This window comes from Rhinatrema bivittatum, chromosome 2 (assembly GCF_901001135.1).
Source record: "Rhinatrema bivittatum chromosome 2, aRhiBiv1.1, whole genome shotgun sequence".
Lineage (NCBI taxonomy): Eukaryota > Metazoa > Chordata > Amphibia > Gymnophiona > Rhinatrematidae > Rhinatrema > Rhinatrema bivittatum.
The window spans coordinates 117,028,362-117,043,780 of NC_042616.1; the positions used below are offsets into that span (position 1 = coordinate 117,028,362).

The 15,419-nt window shown below is 45.8% G+C and overlaps 1 long non-coding RNA gene across 1 annotated transcript; it reads right to left on the reverse strand.

The window, feature by feature from the left end:
• Window positions 1-3,563: 3,563 nt before the first annotated feature.
• Window positions 3,564-8,291, reverse strand: LOC115086044. Its single transcript, XR_003855030.1, has 4 exons — window positions 8,138-8,291; window positions 7,643-7,781; window positions 6,148-6,346; window positions 3,564-3,726 (listed from the first exon to the last, which is right to left on the reverse strand). It is a non-coding gene; the product is annotated as an uncharacterized LOC115086044 (long non-coding RNA).
• Between the last annotated feature and the right edge of the window lie 7,128 nt (window positions 8,292-15,419).

Consider the following 15,419-nt stretch of genomic DNA (forward strand, 5'->3'; position numbering starts at 1 on the left):
CCAAAAAAAAACAATTAGAAAATGTTCACTTCCTACTGGGAAACCAGAGCAAGCTAGATTGCTAAAGATCCCAACACAGAAACTAAATATTAGTAAAATATCTCAGAGACCACAGAGACGTCTGGGACTTAGTGGAGATGGGGGAGGAGGAAGAAGATGTTGCAAATGAACTTTCTTTTCCACATCCCCAAATATCACCCCCTTCCCTGCAGACTCTCACAGTCTTACTTTCCATGCCCCCCCCCACCCCCGCAGGTCTGACTGCAGTACTCTCTCCCTTCCCAATCAGGATAGAGTCAAGAATTCTCTAACTTCCCATTCTCCATCCCCAAATCATACCCCATCACTTTTCCTCTTCCTCTGTATGGACCCCGATATCATTCCCTTTTTCCCTGGATAGACACCCTACACGTTCCCTCTTCCTACAAGCCTCAAAGCCTTGTACCACTGAAACTGTGGTGGACTCTGGGTCAATTCAGCCACCACTGGTGCTTCTCCTTCCTCTGATGTGAAAGCCGATTCTACTGCTGCCTCTGTTTCCTCCTCCTTCTGGCCCATGCAGACCAGTGTCTCCTAGTGGGAGGATGCAGTGCTGTGGGGGGCAGGGGTGACTTGGCAGCTGGGGATGCAGCCAGAGTAGGCGGGTACTTAAACAGGGGACCATCTCAGATGCACCTTAACTGTAGCAATGCTGTCGGAAGGTCGGAAGACTGAAACAGGAAGAGGTGCTCTCTCACTCCCAGAAGAAGCTGCCTTTTTTACTGCCTGCAGAAGTGAGAGACTCCCCAGTCCAGCCCTGGGCAAGAAATCTTTACCCTCACTGCAAAAGGCTGCTGGTTGGGTGCATCAACATCCAGGCATAGAGTGAAGGATGTGAAACTTCCACCAGTGCTAGCAATATCGTATCCTGGGACAGCTGGAAGAAAATCTGTTCAGTATTCAGTCAGAACATAAGAGTATGGAAGAACAAAGAGTAACAGAGGTAAATAGCGTGGGGGGGGGGGGGGGGAAAGGCACAGAACAGGAGACACATGTGACTTATGGTCATGAACATAATGGCTACCCATGGCAGACCACATAGCACTCACAGAGCAGACCTCATAAGTGCAGCAAGCTCCAAATTCACAAATAACATATCCAAAGCCCTGTGGATAAAAGGCAGGGGGCATTATAGAAACTATGGATCATGAATGGAGCAAGAACGTAGGACAGGAAAGTCGTGTAATCTGCTGCCTGGGCAAACAATAAACCAGCTACATAACAGGGATCAGGATATTGTGACCCAGTAGCCCATAGAGGTCAGCAAGAGGAGCCAGCAAGCAGCAATTCAATGAGCAGCCTGAACACCTATGAGATGAGATCCGGGAGGGAGCCACCAACCATGGGCAAATATGGTTGTGGGAGAATTGCAACAGCAAGGGAACAGCAATGATGTACTTCCCCTTCCACCCAAGCAGCACCAGGCTGTAAGAGGGGCTGTTTTGGAAAAATTATAGCTGCCTCCTTCATGAGCCACAAGGCACAGGATTGCAGCTGCATTAGAGTTGCCAGCATCAGCAGGAGCAAAAGGCCCTGCACAGTCCCTCCCAGCTACACACGGGGAGGCTTCAGAAACTGAGTTTCATGTGGGGTTACAGGGGAAGGAAAGTTTTCATGTAGAAAAGACTGAGAAAACACTTCATTTTTTATGGGTAAGCAGTACTTTTGTGTCAACTCTAATTGGGATTAGGTTGGGATTAGGTTCAATGTGTAAGGAGATTGGTTCACCATTTTAAAATGGTTAAAAAATCCGGAAAGCCGAGCAAAAACGGGTGGACAGAGAAAAGCACCAGCATAAGCAAGTCACCTGGTTGGGAGCTTTTAGCTCAAGTTCATCTCAGACTCTAAGTGTCCTCTGAATCCTCCTCTGATTCTAAAGCCCCTGTGGATTGAGTGAAGGGTGGGTGGCGGAGCAGATAACTCTGCTCCCTCAGGTAGTATCCCACCAAGCCAGCAGTGGAGAGTGACAATTGGGAATAGAGTCCTCTGTTCTATCACTTTATTAGGATGCCAAGTACCTGATATGCTGAGAAGGAAAATCTGAAAAGCAGGAATATTGAGAAGAAGATTGTTCCAGATGAACAGCAGCCATGTATCCCAACAGACAAAATAATGGATTAGAGGTAAAACAAGGAATGTCAAGTTTCCCAGTTCCAGGAGAGAGATATTCTACCAGTCCTGCATTTCTGAGAACCCCATCTTGATGCATTGATTTCAGTGGGTAGAATGAAGGACTATACATACCACACTGCATTGGGATGAAATTCAAAACCAGGACTGGTCAAAAGTTCTCCCTCCTAGAACTGGGTAACTTCGCAGCTCTGAAAAACTCTGCAAGGACCACCAAAGGCTGCAAGTGGACAAAGCCAGCCAGCCAGAGAAGACACCAGAGCCAAACCCAAAAATCTTGCAGGAGAGGCCAGAAGGCCACTCTATCACAGTAAGATTGTAAAAAACAAGACCAGGATATTGTTATTGAGTGTAAGAGGGGGGATATTTTTCTAAATTTGAGAGGGAAATATGATTCTGAGTGTGAGTCTGTTCAAGAGAGGAGGATGTTTTTGCTAAGTGTAAGAGAAGGTGGATATTATTGCTCTGTGAGAGAGAGTGTGATATGCCTGCTGAGTGAGAAAGAAGGGGACAAGATAGTTGAAAGTGAGTGTGAGAGAGGGGGAAATGATTGCTTAGTGTGAGCATATGAGAATGAGAGGGATATGATTACCGAGTCTGAGAGCAAGTGAACTATGAATGCCGTGAGGAAGAATCCAATCTGCTGTGAATAGCATTTAGTGGCTCAGAAGGGAGGGGGAGGAAATGGCTAAGAGGGAGAGACCAGTGGGAAGAAAGGAGGGATAGGAAATGGCTGGACATAGGGGAAGCAAAGAAAAGCAAAATAATGGAAAGAAAGTAACCCCATTCAAAAACCACAGAGCAAAATAAGCAAAGAAACAATCACAGAAAATAAAGCAATAAAAATAAAAAATAAAACCCCAAAATGAAAAGCCAAAAAATAAGAGTAAATTAGAATAATATATCTATTTTCCCCAGCTCCTAAAATTTTTGACTACTGCCTATCTTTTCTATATAATTCACATTCCTGCTCACAACCATGTATCGACACCCCCCCTTTCCATTTCTGACTTTCAAGATCCAGCTTTTCTCAGCTTCTGCACAGGATATTCCTTGGGGTACTTGGTATCCCTGTGTAGTACTAAATAGCAGTAGGACAGATTAGGGCTATGAATAGGTGCAGCAAATGTTGGAATCAGAAGTGGTCATTTGGTAGGTGTTCCCCAAATGATCTATACAATAAAGTGAGACTGAAGGCATGCCAGATGCAGTAACGTCAGTTTTTTGTTATTAAAATTGCAATTTATGCTTTCAAGCAGACCCTATAAGATTGAAACACAGGTCTCATACGGGATTGGATTAGGGAAGATTTTTAATTTTTTAAGAATAAGTAAAGAATTTGTTTTTAAAATGGAGGTGATTATGGTGACATATATAGCTGTGTGACTGTTTAGATGCTTAGTTCATACCTGTGAAAGTTCTTCAGGAATCTCCCTGTCTCTTTAGAACATCTGTTTCTGTGTTACACATCTGCTTGACACACAAATACTTTGTCACTTTTTCAAATATTTTTAACATGATTTTTTGGTGGGCTGAGGCAAGACGACAGTATTCACTCTGTAAAATATAAGGAAAAAAGACCTGGTTAATGGTTTAGGAAAAAAAAAAACTAAGTCAGATTAATGATGGGACATTAAATAGATCTTTTTTTTTTTTTTTTGTTTGGCCATTTCCTCCTGCTCCTGTTGGCTTCCAGCTAATTTGACACTGACCTCTGTTGGTCTATGATGCCATGAATCTTCATTTTCAACTACCTGGATTTTCCCCACTATTAATTATCCTTCTCTCAACTCATTTAGCCCAGTCATTGCAGTAATAATCCTCAGCCAGAGCCCATTAACCAAAGCTCCCTTCGGAACCCTGCAATCAGAGAACTTAAGTCCGGCTGCAACGTGTCACTCATAGACAATAACTGAAGTGTCACTCCATTGCCACTCCCAGAAACTGAACATTGCCCCTGCAGTATCATAAGCCCTGACCAGCCTGGGGAGCAGAAATCAAACCCAGATCTTCTGCATGGCAGTACAGCACTTTCACTGAACCACTAGGGAATTATGCTCCCACATGCACAGGAACTGGAAACAGAGTGTGTGTGTGTGCAAAGTGTGCCCATCAAAAATGCAGCTGCACAAAGTGAACATGCTGAATCGTCAAGCATGCACATAGATTTGGGGGATTAATGTAGTCAGATTTCCAGAAAAATGCAGCTCATAGAACCTAGGTTTGAAAATCCAAGACAGGTTTTAGACAACCATAGGTACCTGGGTACCTACCTACTTACCGAAAATTGATCTGTATACATATCTGCACCCACTAATTTTATTGGTTGCTAAGAATAACTTATTTTTTTTATCATCTGTCTGGAAGATATTAGAACAAGGGCAATGACTTCTCAGAGCAGTAACTGAAGGATACTACAACACTTTCTTGCATGTCTGACCCAATAGAATCCATGGCTTTTTCTTGTTTTCCTCCCCAAAGGGGGACAGAGACTAAGGGTAGGGACCCAAAAGAAGAAAGGATCTTAAGGGAAGGGACCCAAAAGAAGAAAGGATCTTATTTTATCATGTCTTATTCCTACTGATCAATGATGTCAATAAAATACAGACCCATCCACACAGTTCACTGGCAAAGATTCCATTTGCCCAAAAACTTTCCACAAGGGCTTATTAAGTCAATGGATATCAGCAATTTGTAACAAAAAGTCTGTTGGAGATGGTGGCAGTAACAGTCAAGCTCAGGGCTTCTAAAACCTGTCCAGGGTTTCCTGCAGTCAGTTTTTCAGGATATCCACAATTAATATGCATGAGATAGATCTAAATGCCATGGAGACCCAGCATATGCTGAAGGGTCCCCAAGATAGGTTTGTGAAATCCTGATCTAGTTGTTGGTCTCATAGGAGGTGAAGGTGTGTCAGCAGGGGTGGTTCTACGATGAGACAAAGTAAAGCGACCACCTTAGGTAGCAAAATTTAGACGTGGCCCAAAATACCCACTGTCCAAAACACCCGTCGGTTGCCTCACATTGCCACCAGAAACATTATTAAGTTACATTTCGGCTGGGTTCATATTTCATATTAGATTCATATTGGGTTCTATAACATGGTCCTGAGCACCAGTGGATATCCCACCGGCAGCCCAAAAAGAAGAGGAGACCCAGCGGTGGCTGAAATAGAAGAGGCCCAGAAGGCTGTTGGTGGAACCCATCCCGCTGGCAGCCAAAAAAGAAAAAGAAAAGAGCATCCAGCAGCCAAAAAAGAAAAGAAGAACCAGTGTGCCGTCATGAAACCCATCCGGCCGGTGGCCCAAAAAGAAAAAAAGGCCAAGCGCATTGTCAGCGGAACCCATCCTGCAGGTGGCCAAAAAAAAAAAAAGCCCAGTGGGCTGCCAGCGGCCCAAAAAGAAGAAGAGGCCCCGTGGAGGCAAAAAAAGAAGAGGCACAGCGAACCATCGGCGGAACTCATCCTGCTGGCAGCTGAAAAGAAAATAAGGCCCACTGTGCCACTGGTGGAGCCCATCCCACTGCCGGCAAAAAAAAGGAGGAGGCCCAGTGGGCAGTCAACAGAGCCCATCCTGCCAGCAGCAGAAAAATAAGAGGAGGCCCAATGGCCCTTCGGTAGATCCCATCTCCTGGTGGCCAAAAAAAAATAGAGGAGGACCAATGGGCCATTGGTGGACCCCATCCTGCCAGCAGCCCAAAAAGGAGAGGAGGCCCAGCAGCAGCCCAGATAAGTCACTGAATATCACAGCTAAGCCATTTAGATGGATAACTTTTCAGTTATCCGTCTAAATGGCTTTTGAATATCTACCCCTAGCATCAACAGGATCAAGCAACAGGAACAGATGATCATAGTAGGCATATAGCAGGAACAAGCAACAGAAACAGGGAAATTGTCAGACACAACTCACAATACCAGTTGAAGGGATAGGGCTAGGACTGAAGGCATTAGTCCCTTCAAAACCTATTGATTATACAAACCTTCCGGTCCTTCTAGAATTGCAGCTTCCAGTCCTGCTAGAGGTGGAGGTGATTGTGCAGCTGGCAGTACTAAGAGAAAGAGTAATCTTGTGACAGCTTCAAGTGTCTTCTGAGGATGAATTGACATCAGCAGCAGGTAAACAGGCTGAGGATGTGGGCAGCATCAGGTTCCCTAAGCTGATATTCTGCTATTTTCATTCTAGAAGAAAGGATTTATTTTTTATTTCTTTAGAGCAGAGACCCAAAATATCAGTGAAAATACATTTTTCTCCATTGTATATTTCTTGTTTGTTCTCTTGATCTTGGGAAAGGGAATTTGCTGAGTAACTAAGCAGTTATCTGGGCATTTCTCCAGGCAGAAGATTGTCCTTCCCTTCATGGTTAAAACTGTGTGTGCTATTTACATTCTGAGTATCTTTCACTGCAGAAAACAAGAGACCAGGCTGGAGGCAGGAACAGGGCAGAGAAGGCAAAGTATACTTGGGAATTACATTTTGAAATCCCTGTGCATAATGTACTGTGCAACTGGGCTAAAGTTGGTGCAAAGTCCACAATACCTGCTGACCCAGAATTTGCAGGAAGTCTTCCTTTGAAAATTAGCTTGCAGGTCTACTTGTAGATGCTCTTAGATTCCTGCCCAGTAGTATTAATAGCTTAGTGGGATTTTCCATTCCATTTAAGTCTCTCCAATGAGTTGACTGTGATTGGCTATCTCGAGGACACTAGGGGCAGTTAGTGGCAGAGAGATTGTGGTCATTTTGAATTGGCTCTTGAAGAATAAGGAGCTTTTTTTCCCTGTCCCACTTAACCAACTTTGTGTTTTTCCTGCATTCAAGGAGATCCCTTTCAGTACATTCCCTTCTGAGAGGGTCTGCTTAGGTTTTAAAGAAGATAGATTTTGTCAGAATTAAAATAGTTTTTTCTTGTTTTGGGGAACATACTATAGCCTTTGGGGAGGGACACCCCCCAATCCAGAGAGCAGGGGCTGGAGACCTGTGAGCTACCCCTCTATTCCCTAGAAGAAGCAAGACTAGTGACAGCATTACCCAAAGTGGGATTTTTGGACTTAGAGAAATTTGGATTTTTCCCCTTTAGGTTTGTGTGGAGAGATTTTTTTCCCTACCTCTCCTCACAACTTGGAGTCGGGAGAGTAAAAGACTGGAAATCTCAGACTTTTTCCCCCAGAGAAGTCACACAGAATTTAAAGACAGTGCAGGACATAACATCAAGATCTGGAGACTCCCAACCAGATCTCCACCCCAAAAAGACCAGGACACAGGCCATCAGCAGGAGATAAAACTTTGGATTCAAGGTAGGATTTTTGTGAGCTTTTGCATTTCCCCAATAGGATTCCCTCATACCGGGGCTGTTTGTGCATTGATAAGGAAAAACTTAAAATAAAGAGGCAAGCCATATCCAGAAAACCATTCAAAATTATGTCAAGCATTACTGTTGGTCTCCTTACTATGTAATGTTCATCATACAAACAAAGCACCTTGCATTTCCTCATTCGGTAGTTAGGCTTGGGTTCCTTATCTTAATGGTCTTCAGGATCAGATTTATATTCTCTTCTGGCAAAGGCTCTGCCCATCCACATTTTAGGAAGAACTGTTTCTCAAAGGCTTCTTCGGTAACTTAAAAGGAAATAATTATGCTGTAAACTTCGGAAGGCAAAACAGTGAAGGCTTCTTTCAGTGCTTATCCCCCTTTACAGATAAACAGACAGTATTCAGTCAGGTTAGAAGCATTTATTGATATGCAAAATAAAGACAGAATATTGGGAAGGAGGGACACATGACTGACCTGATAGTCCCTGTCAGAACTCCTTCAGTTCTCTGTATGAACATTAGTTGTTTATACAGAGATTTTCTTTAATTGTTTAACAGCTTCCTCTTATCTCAGCATTTTATGGCAGCTGTATCTGTTTCATTTCATCCTAGCCCACTATTACCCCAACATTGTTATCTTTCCTGTTGCTACGGGCCCTTACCTCTCTTCATCTGAGTTTCAGCCTTACCATAGTGCCTATGGTTTTGACATCATGAGTCCCTTTAATTTGGTTGTCAGTGCTCCCCACTAACAATGTTTCTTGAGCAACACAGCTGCAGTTCTGCACATAACACAATATGTCTGCTGAGCTGTCTCTCACTCTGCAAATATACAACAGATAAGAATATAACAGTCACCATCTATACTAATGAAAAGAACAAATGTACTGAGGCTAGCAAATATCTCTTCACCAAGAAAAGTACAGAAACTGTGGATATGCTCTACGATATTTCACCTTTGCACTGTGAATCCTTCTGTCTACCTTGTCATAACTTAAATTGTCTACCAAATACCTGATGAATTGGCTACATTAATTGGGTAACATGATTAATTACAGTAAAAGCCTATTATGCAGCATGCATGAGGAGTAGGTAGTGACAGTTAGGGCCGGATTTTAAATGTCCTGCGTGCATAAATCCAGCCAGATTTATGCGCGCAGGGCCCTCGCGCGCCGGCACGCCCATTTTGCATAGGCTGCCGGCGCGCTCACAGCCCCGAGACGCGAGTAAGTCCCAGGGCTTTGTAAAAGGGGCGGGGGAGGGGGCGTGTCCGGGGCGTGTCCGAGGTCAGGGGGTGGTTTGTGGCGGGACCGGGGGCATGGCGCCGGCCCGGGGGTGTGGTCGAGGCCTCCAGACCAGCCCCCGGGACGGGTGATGGCGCGCCAGCAGCCCGCTGGCACACGCAGATTTACGTCTGCTTTCAGCAGGCATAAATCTGGCAACAAAAGGTAGGGGGGGGGTTAGATAGGGCCGGGGGGGGGGGTGGGTTAGGTAGGGGAAGGGAGGGGAAGGTGCGGGGGGTGGAAAGAAAGTTCCCTCCGAGGCCGCTCCGATTTTGGAGCGGCCTCGGAGGGAACAGGCAGCGCGCGCCGCGCACAGGTTGCACAAATGTGCACCCCCTTGCATGCACCGACTCCGGATTTTATAAGATACGTGCGGCTACGCGCGTATCTTATAAAATCCAGCGTACTTTTGTTCGCGCCTGGTGCGCGAAGAAAAGTACGCGCTCGCGCAAATTTATAAAATCTGCCTCCCAATAAATTATTGTCAGTTATTTGAAAGCCCTCTGTTTCATGTCATTTCCCTTCCCCTTCTCACCCCTCCTGTCTCTTACAGGAAACAGAAGAAAGAGAGAGAGTGATGCTAGAGTGGATGGAGCACAAAGCACAGCTCCCTAATCCAAACCTCCCAATTACTATGCTCCCTAATTCTCCCCCCTCCCAGGATGCTCTCTACTATTATTCAGGCAAGCACAGTGCGTAATCATGGGGCCTTAACTGCACAAATTGTGTTTATTGCATCAAATTTAAATCATTGCCATATTTATATGTAGAGACCTGCTAGTTCTCTTCCAGTTTAGGTTAAACCAGTTCCTGTTTGGGAGGATACAAGATAAGAGTGTGGGTGATTAACTCCCCCATATGGGAGATGGTGAATCCCTTTTTGACAACCATTTTACCTTCTGGAATTTGTGTTACCCTTCCTAGGAGCAGCATGCCATGGGGCTGTCCACAAAGTTATTTTTTTAAAAACTGAAGCCTCCATGGAGACCTTTGTTTTTCTTTAGATATGGGGAGTTTTCTTTTACCCTCATGATCCTTTTTGTATTTTTGGGCTTCTGCTGACTGATATGATTTTATCTTTGTTCCTCTGATCAGACTGTGTATCCCCATCAATTGGAATATAGTTTTTCTTTTCTGATCTCATTGATTTCTAAAGGAAAAGTTTCCTTTCCATAGAAGGAACCTGGGATCATCTGCATCATGAAAGAGGGATGATTTATAGCTGTCTAAAAAAGGGAGACAGGAGAGAGGAGAGGAATCATCTTGGACCCCATCAGGGGGTCCAAGGAGTGGAGGAATAGCCTAGTGGTAAGAGTAGTGGTCTTTGAGCCAGGAAGACCAGCATTCAAATCCTATTTCCACTCCTTGTGACCTTGGCCAAGTCACTTTACCCTCAATTGCTCAGGTACGAACAGGGCCAGATTGATTAAGGCTTGTCTCCCATTTTGTGTCTATGGGAAAAACCCTTAGGGGCTGATTTTAAATGATGCATGCACGGAGTACATTTGTGCGTGCTACCTGGCACGCACAAATGTACACCCAATTTTATAACATGCGTGCGCTGCCACACGCATGTTATAAAATCCGGGGTCAGCGCGCGCAAGGGGGTGCACACTTGTGCACCTTACACGCATCGAGCCCTAGGAGAGGCCAGATGGCTTTCCCCGTTCCCTCCAAGGCTGCTCCTTTCTCTCCCTTCCCTAGGGGTGTGCATTCGGATTGACCGCATTAGTAAAATGCAACTCATATTTTTTTTTTTACTTAAAAAATTGATTCGACATAAACGATCGGATTTCCCACATATCGAACATAGATATGTTCGATATGTGGGAAATCGCGATTGTTGAGCCAAAATAAAAATATAAACCCCCTCACCCTCCTTAATCCTCCCCCCGACTTACCACAACTCCCTGGTGATGGAGCAAGGAGTGAGGACGCCATTTCTGCAATCCTTGGCGAGAAGCATGTGACATCGGCGGCACGTCGACTGACGCCGGCGTCACGTGATTCCCGGCTCGTTCGCGCCGGACGGCTCGTTCGGCCCAAAAAGAACTTTTGGCCAGCTTGAGGGGGTCAGGAGGCCCCCCCAAGCTGGCCAAAAGTTCTTTTTGGGCCGAACAAGCCGTCTGGCGCGAACTTGCCGGGAATCACGTGACGTCGGCGTCACGTGATTCCCGGCTCGTTCGCGCCGGACGGCTCGTTCGGCCCAAAAAGAACTTTTGGCCAGCTTGGGGGGGTCAGGAGGCCCCCCCAAGCTGGCCAAAAGTTCTTTTTGGGCCGAACGAGCCGTCCGGCGCGAACGAGCCGGGAATCACGTGACGCCGCGTCACTCGACGTGCCACCGACGTCACATGCTTCTCGCCAAGGATTGCAGAAATGACGTCCTCACTCCTCGCTCGATCACCAGGGAGTTGTGGTAAGTCTGGGGGGGGGATTAAGGAGGGTGAGGGGGTTTAAATTTTTTTTTGCACATATGTACATATACCCAACTCATTGGATTTTTTTTATGTCCATATTGGCCGCAAGTGGGACCCCCTTTCGGACATAAAAAATATGAACATAAAATTTTGCTCTGCACATCCCTACCCTTCCCTTAACTAACCCACTCCCCAGCCCAACCTAAATCCCCCTCCTACCTTGTTTCATAGAGTTACGCCTGCCTCCAGACCACCGCCATGCCCCAGACTGCCCCAGGACCACGGACACGCCCACGGCCCCGGCCTGCCCATTTTTTGAAGCCCCGGGACATACATGCGACCCAGAGCTTGCGCGCACCGCCGAGCCTATGCAAAATAGGCTCGGCGCATGCAGGGGGAGGTTTTTTGGGGTTACTCGCGTATCTTACACGCATAACCCTTTGAAAATCTACCCCTTAGTGAATCAGGAGCTTAGATTGAAAGTTCTCTGAGGATAGGGAAATACCTGCAGTACCTGAATGTAATCCACCAAAAAGCCGAATTATAAATATCCATCTGTGCAAGAGATTGGGAGAAGAGAGGTTCAGTATGTATCATTCAGGCCCTGTGAGGAGAAAGAGGAGTTGTCAGAAACCTACTGGATAGGTATGCAATATGTGTCTATGTTTTTTGCAAGCATCCACATTGGACCCCCTATCCCAAAAAGACCCACATCTTTGGCTCAACTTCCTGATCTCCCAATGAGGCTCTGTGTTATGTACAAGAGGGACACAACTGGGTCTTGAAACTATTCAAAATGGGTTTTCCTATGCTGCAACCCAATGCCAAGTTAATTGTAAATTCTGATTTGACTGTAAGCTTGTCCCACTTCAAAAGAGTGGGAGCAGAGAGGAGGCTGGAAACTACAGGCCGGTTAATCTCACCTCAGTGGTGGGTAAAGTGATGGAGTCGATGCTGAAAGAGAGAATAGTGAACTATCTACAGTCTGAAAAATTGCTGGACCAAAGGCAGCATGGATTCACCAGGGGAAGATCCTGTCAGACAAATCTGATTGACTTTTTAGACTGGGTGACTAGGGAATTGGATCAAGGAAGAGCGCTCGATGTCATCTACTTGGATTTCAGCAAGGCTTTTGATACGGTCCCGCACAGGAGGCTGGTGAATAAAATGAGAAGCTTAGGAGTGAGTGCCGAGGTGGTGGCCTGGATTGCAAACCAGTTAATGGACAGATGACAATGTATGATGATAAATGGAACTTACTCATAAGAGAGAGCAGTGTTAAGTGGAGTGCCACAAGGATCGGTGTTGGGACCGGGCCTGTTCAATATCTATGTGAGTGACATAGCGGACGAGATAGAAGGTAAGGTTTGTCTGTTTGCGGATGACACTAAGATCTGCAACAGAGTGGACACACCAGAAGGAGTGGAGAGAATGAAATGGGATTTAAGGAAGCTGGAAGAGTGGTCGAAAATATGGTAGCTGAAATTCAATGCCAAGAAGTGCAAAGTCATGCATATGGGGTATGGAAATCCAAAAGAACTGTATTTGATGGGGGGTGAAGGGCTGATGTCCATGGAGCGGGAGAGAGACCTAGGGGTGATAGTTTCTAATGATCTGAAGTTGGCGAAACAATCTGACAAGGCAATAGCTAAAGCCAGAAGAATGCTGGGCTGCATAGACAGAGGAATATCGAGTAAGAAAAAGGAAGTGATTATCCCCTTGTACAGGTCCTTGGTGAGGCCTCACCTGGAGTACTGTGCTCAGTTCTGGGATGAAGGGACAGAGACAGGATGGAGGCAGTCCAGAGAAGGGTGACCAAAAAGGTGGAGGGTCTTCATCGAATGTCTTATGAGGAGAGAATGAAGAATCTAAATATGTAAACTCTGGAGGAAAGGAGGATCAGAGGTGATATGATACAGACTTTCAGATACTTGAAAGGTTGTAATGATCCAAAGATAATGACAAACCTTTTCTGTCAGAAAAAAATCAGCAGAACCAGGGGTCATGATTTAAAACTCCAGGGAGGAAGATTCAGAATCAATATCAGGAAGTATTTCTTCACGGAGAGGGCGGTGGATGCCTGGAATGCCCTTCCGGAGGAAGTGGTGAAGACCAGAACTGTGAAGGACTTCAAAGGGACGTGGGATAAACACTGTGGATCCATAAAGTCTAGAGGATGTGTGAAGAGTGGGTGGCTCGCGGGAATGACAGCTACTACCGGAGATAATACCCTTATTCAATAAACATACACAGTTAATGCGACTCCAACATTGCTGTAAGCTTCAATGGCAAGAGGTAATGTGGGAAAAAAAAAAAGGATTTCCATTCACATAAAAGCAGGGAGTAGCTTGCTTGTTACAGCAGATACTACTCCAAACCAAATAAGCCTGATACTTCACTTTCAATACATATCCAGCATAGCTCTCTGCTTCAACAACAAGGGAGAAAGACTGATACTTCATGCACATCCAGCACAGCTCTCTGCTTCAATGGCAAGGGAGTAAGTCTGATACTTCACTTTCAATGCATATTACTCTCTGCTTCAATGGCAAGGGAGAAAGTATGATACTTCACTTTCAATTTATATCCAGCATAGCTCTCTATTTCAATGGCAGGGGGGAATGAAGAAAAGTGGATCTATATACAGACAACAACCAACAAGGACTGAATTACATAGTCGGGGTAAACAAGCATGGGTGTAGCTTGTTTATTGTGGCAGTTACTATCCCTAACTAATTAAGGGGGTCATTTATCAAAATGCGATAAGGTGTTTTCGCATGTGTTAAGAGCTTATTGCATGCGAAAAGCCCCGTTAACGCATGTGATCGCACCATATTGTATGGTGCGATGCAAATTCAGAAAATAAGAGGAGTTAGGGGTGGAGAGTGGGCTGGGTTAGCCTGTCTGCAAAGAGCTATTGCACAGCTGTAATGCTGATTTTAACTTCACCTCTTTGAATTGTGTTAGCTGCTGTGACTGTGTGGTAAGGTTTCATTGCCCTTTGTGATGTCTCCTGTAAGGCCTATTTCAGGTGAATTGATGGGTCTAGAGCCTTGGGGGGGGGGGGGGGGAAGAGAGAGAGAGAGAGAGAGAGAGAGAGAGAGAGAGAGAGAGAGAGAGAGAGAGAGAGAGAGAACCTGGCCATAATGTCATGGCCCATAGGTAGGTATTTGTATCCCTAGGGTAGGCCCACCTAGTAACTCGAGGTGGGGATTAGGTAAGAGTGTAGGGGGTTAGGGGCCACTTTGACATTGTATATGACACCTACGAACAGGTCTCTTGTGAAGATTTGATGACCTTTGGAGTGAGGAAACTCACTCCAAGATGAGATTTGGCAAGGTTCTCTCAACCTAGCTTGATGGACTCTCTACCTGGGTAACATCAAGCTAGGTTGAGAGAACATTGCCCAAATCTCACCTGGGTACAAATTATATCAAAATGATAGGATTGATCAAACTGGTAGAGGACGCACTATATATTAAAGAGAGGATAACAATTCTGCAGGAAACAAAATGCAATGTTGTTACGGAGCGCTAGGAGAGCAGTCTGCTTACCAGGAGATGTGTGTTCTTGGGCCACGGCTCGACCCCAGAGGAACTCCGAAAAGGTGCTGTGGTAGGCGAGGCATTCCCGAGCATGGGCTAGACAGGAGCAAGGCTGGACTGAAGACAGATGACTGGAGATACTGACCCTCCTCTGGATCTGCATGCTTCGGAAGACCAACAACACAATGGTGGTCTTATGAACAGTCCTCCGACCATTCCAAGCCCTTTCGGACTTGCTGCAGGGTATGGCAAGAAGCGGCAGGCCAGATGGAGTCCAGGGCAGCGAAGACCGGAACGTGAAGATTCAGACGAGACTCAGGAACGAGGTACTTGGATGCACAGACGAGACTCAGGAATGAGGTACAACACATTCAGAAGACTCAAGCAAGTACTGGGTTGAGACTGTGATGCAGCGCGCACTATACAGTCCACCCGCGGGACTGGTTGCGGACCACGCTGGACTTGAGAAGCCTCTAGACGAGATGTGGAGCAATGAAAAGGAACATGTCTCAGAAGCTGTAGAGGCCTGCACCGAGGCACGCCCTACTCAGCTGCCAGTGGCTGGTCGCGGACCACGCTGACAGTACAGGTTCTGGCAGAGTCTTTGGCATGGACGGAGCAAGCACAAGAGATTCCGTAGACCAGGGACAATTACAGAAGTGGAAGTCTCCCGGAGGCTAGTGCTGCAGAAGTGAGGAA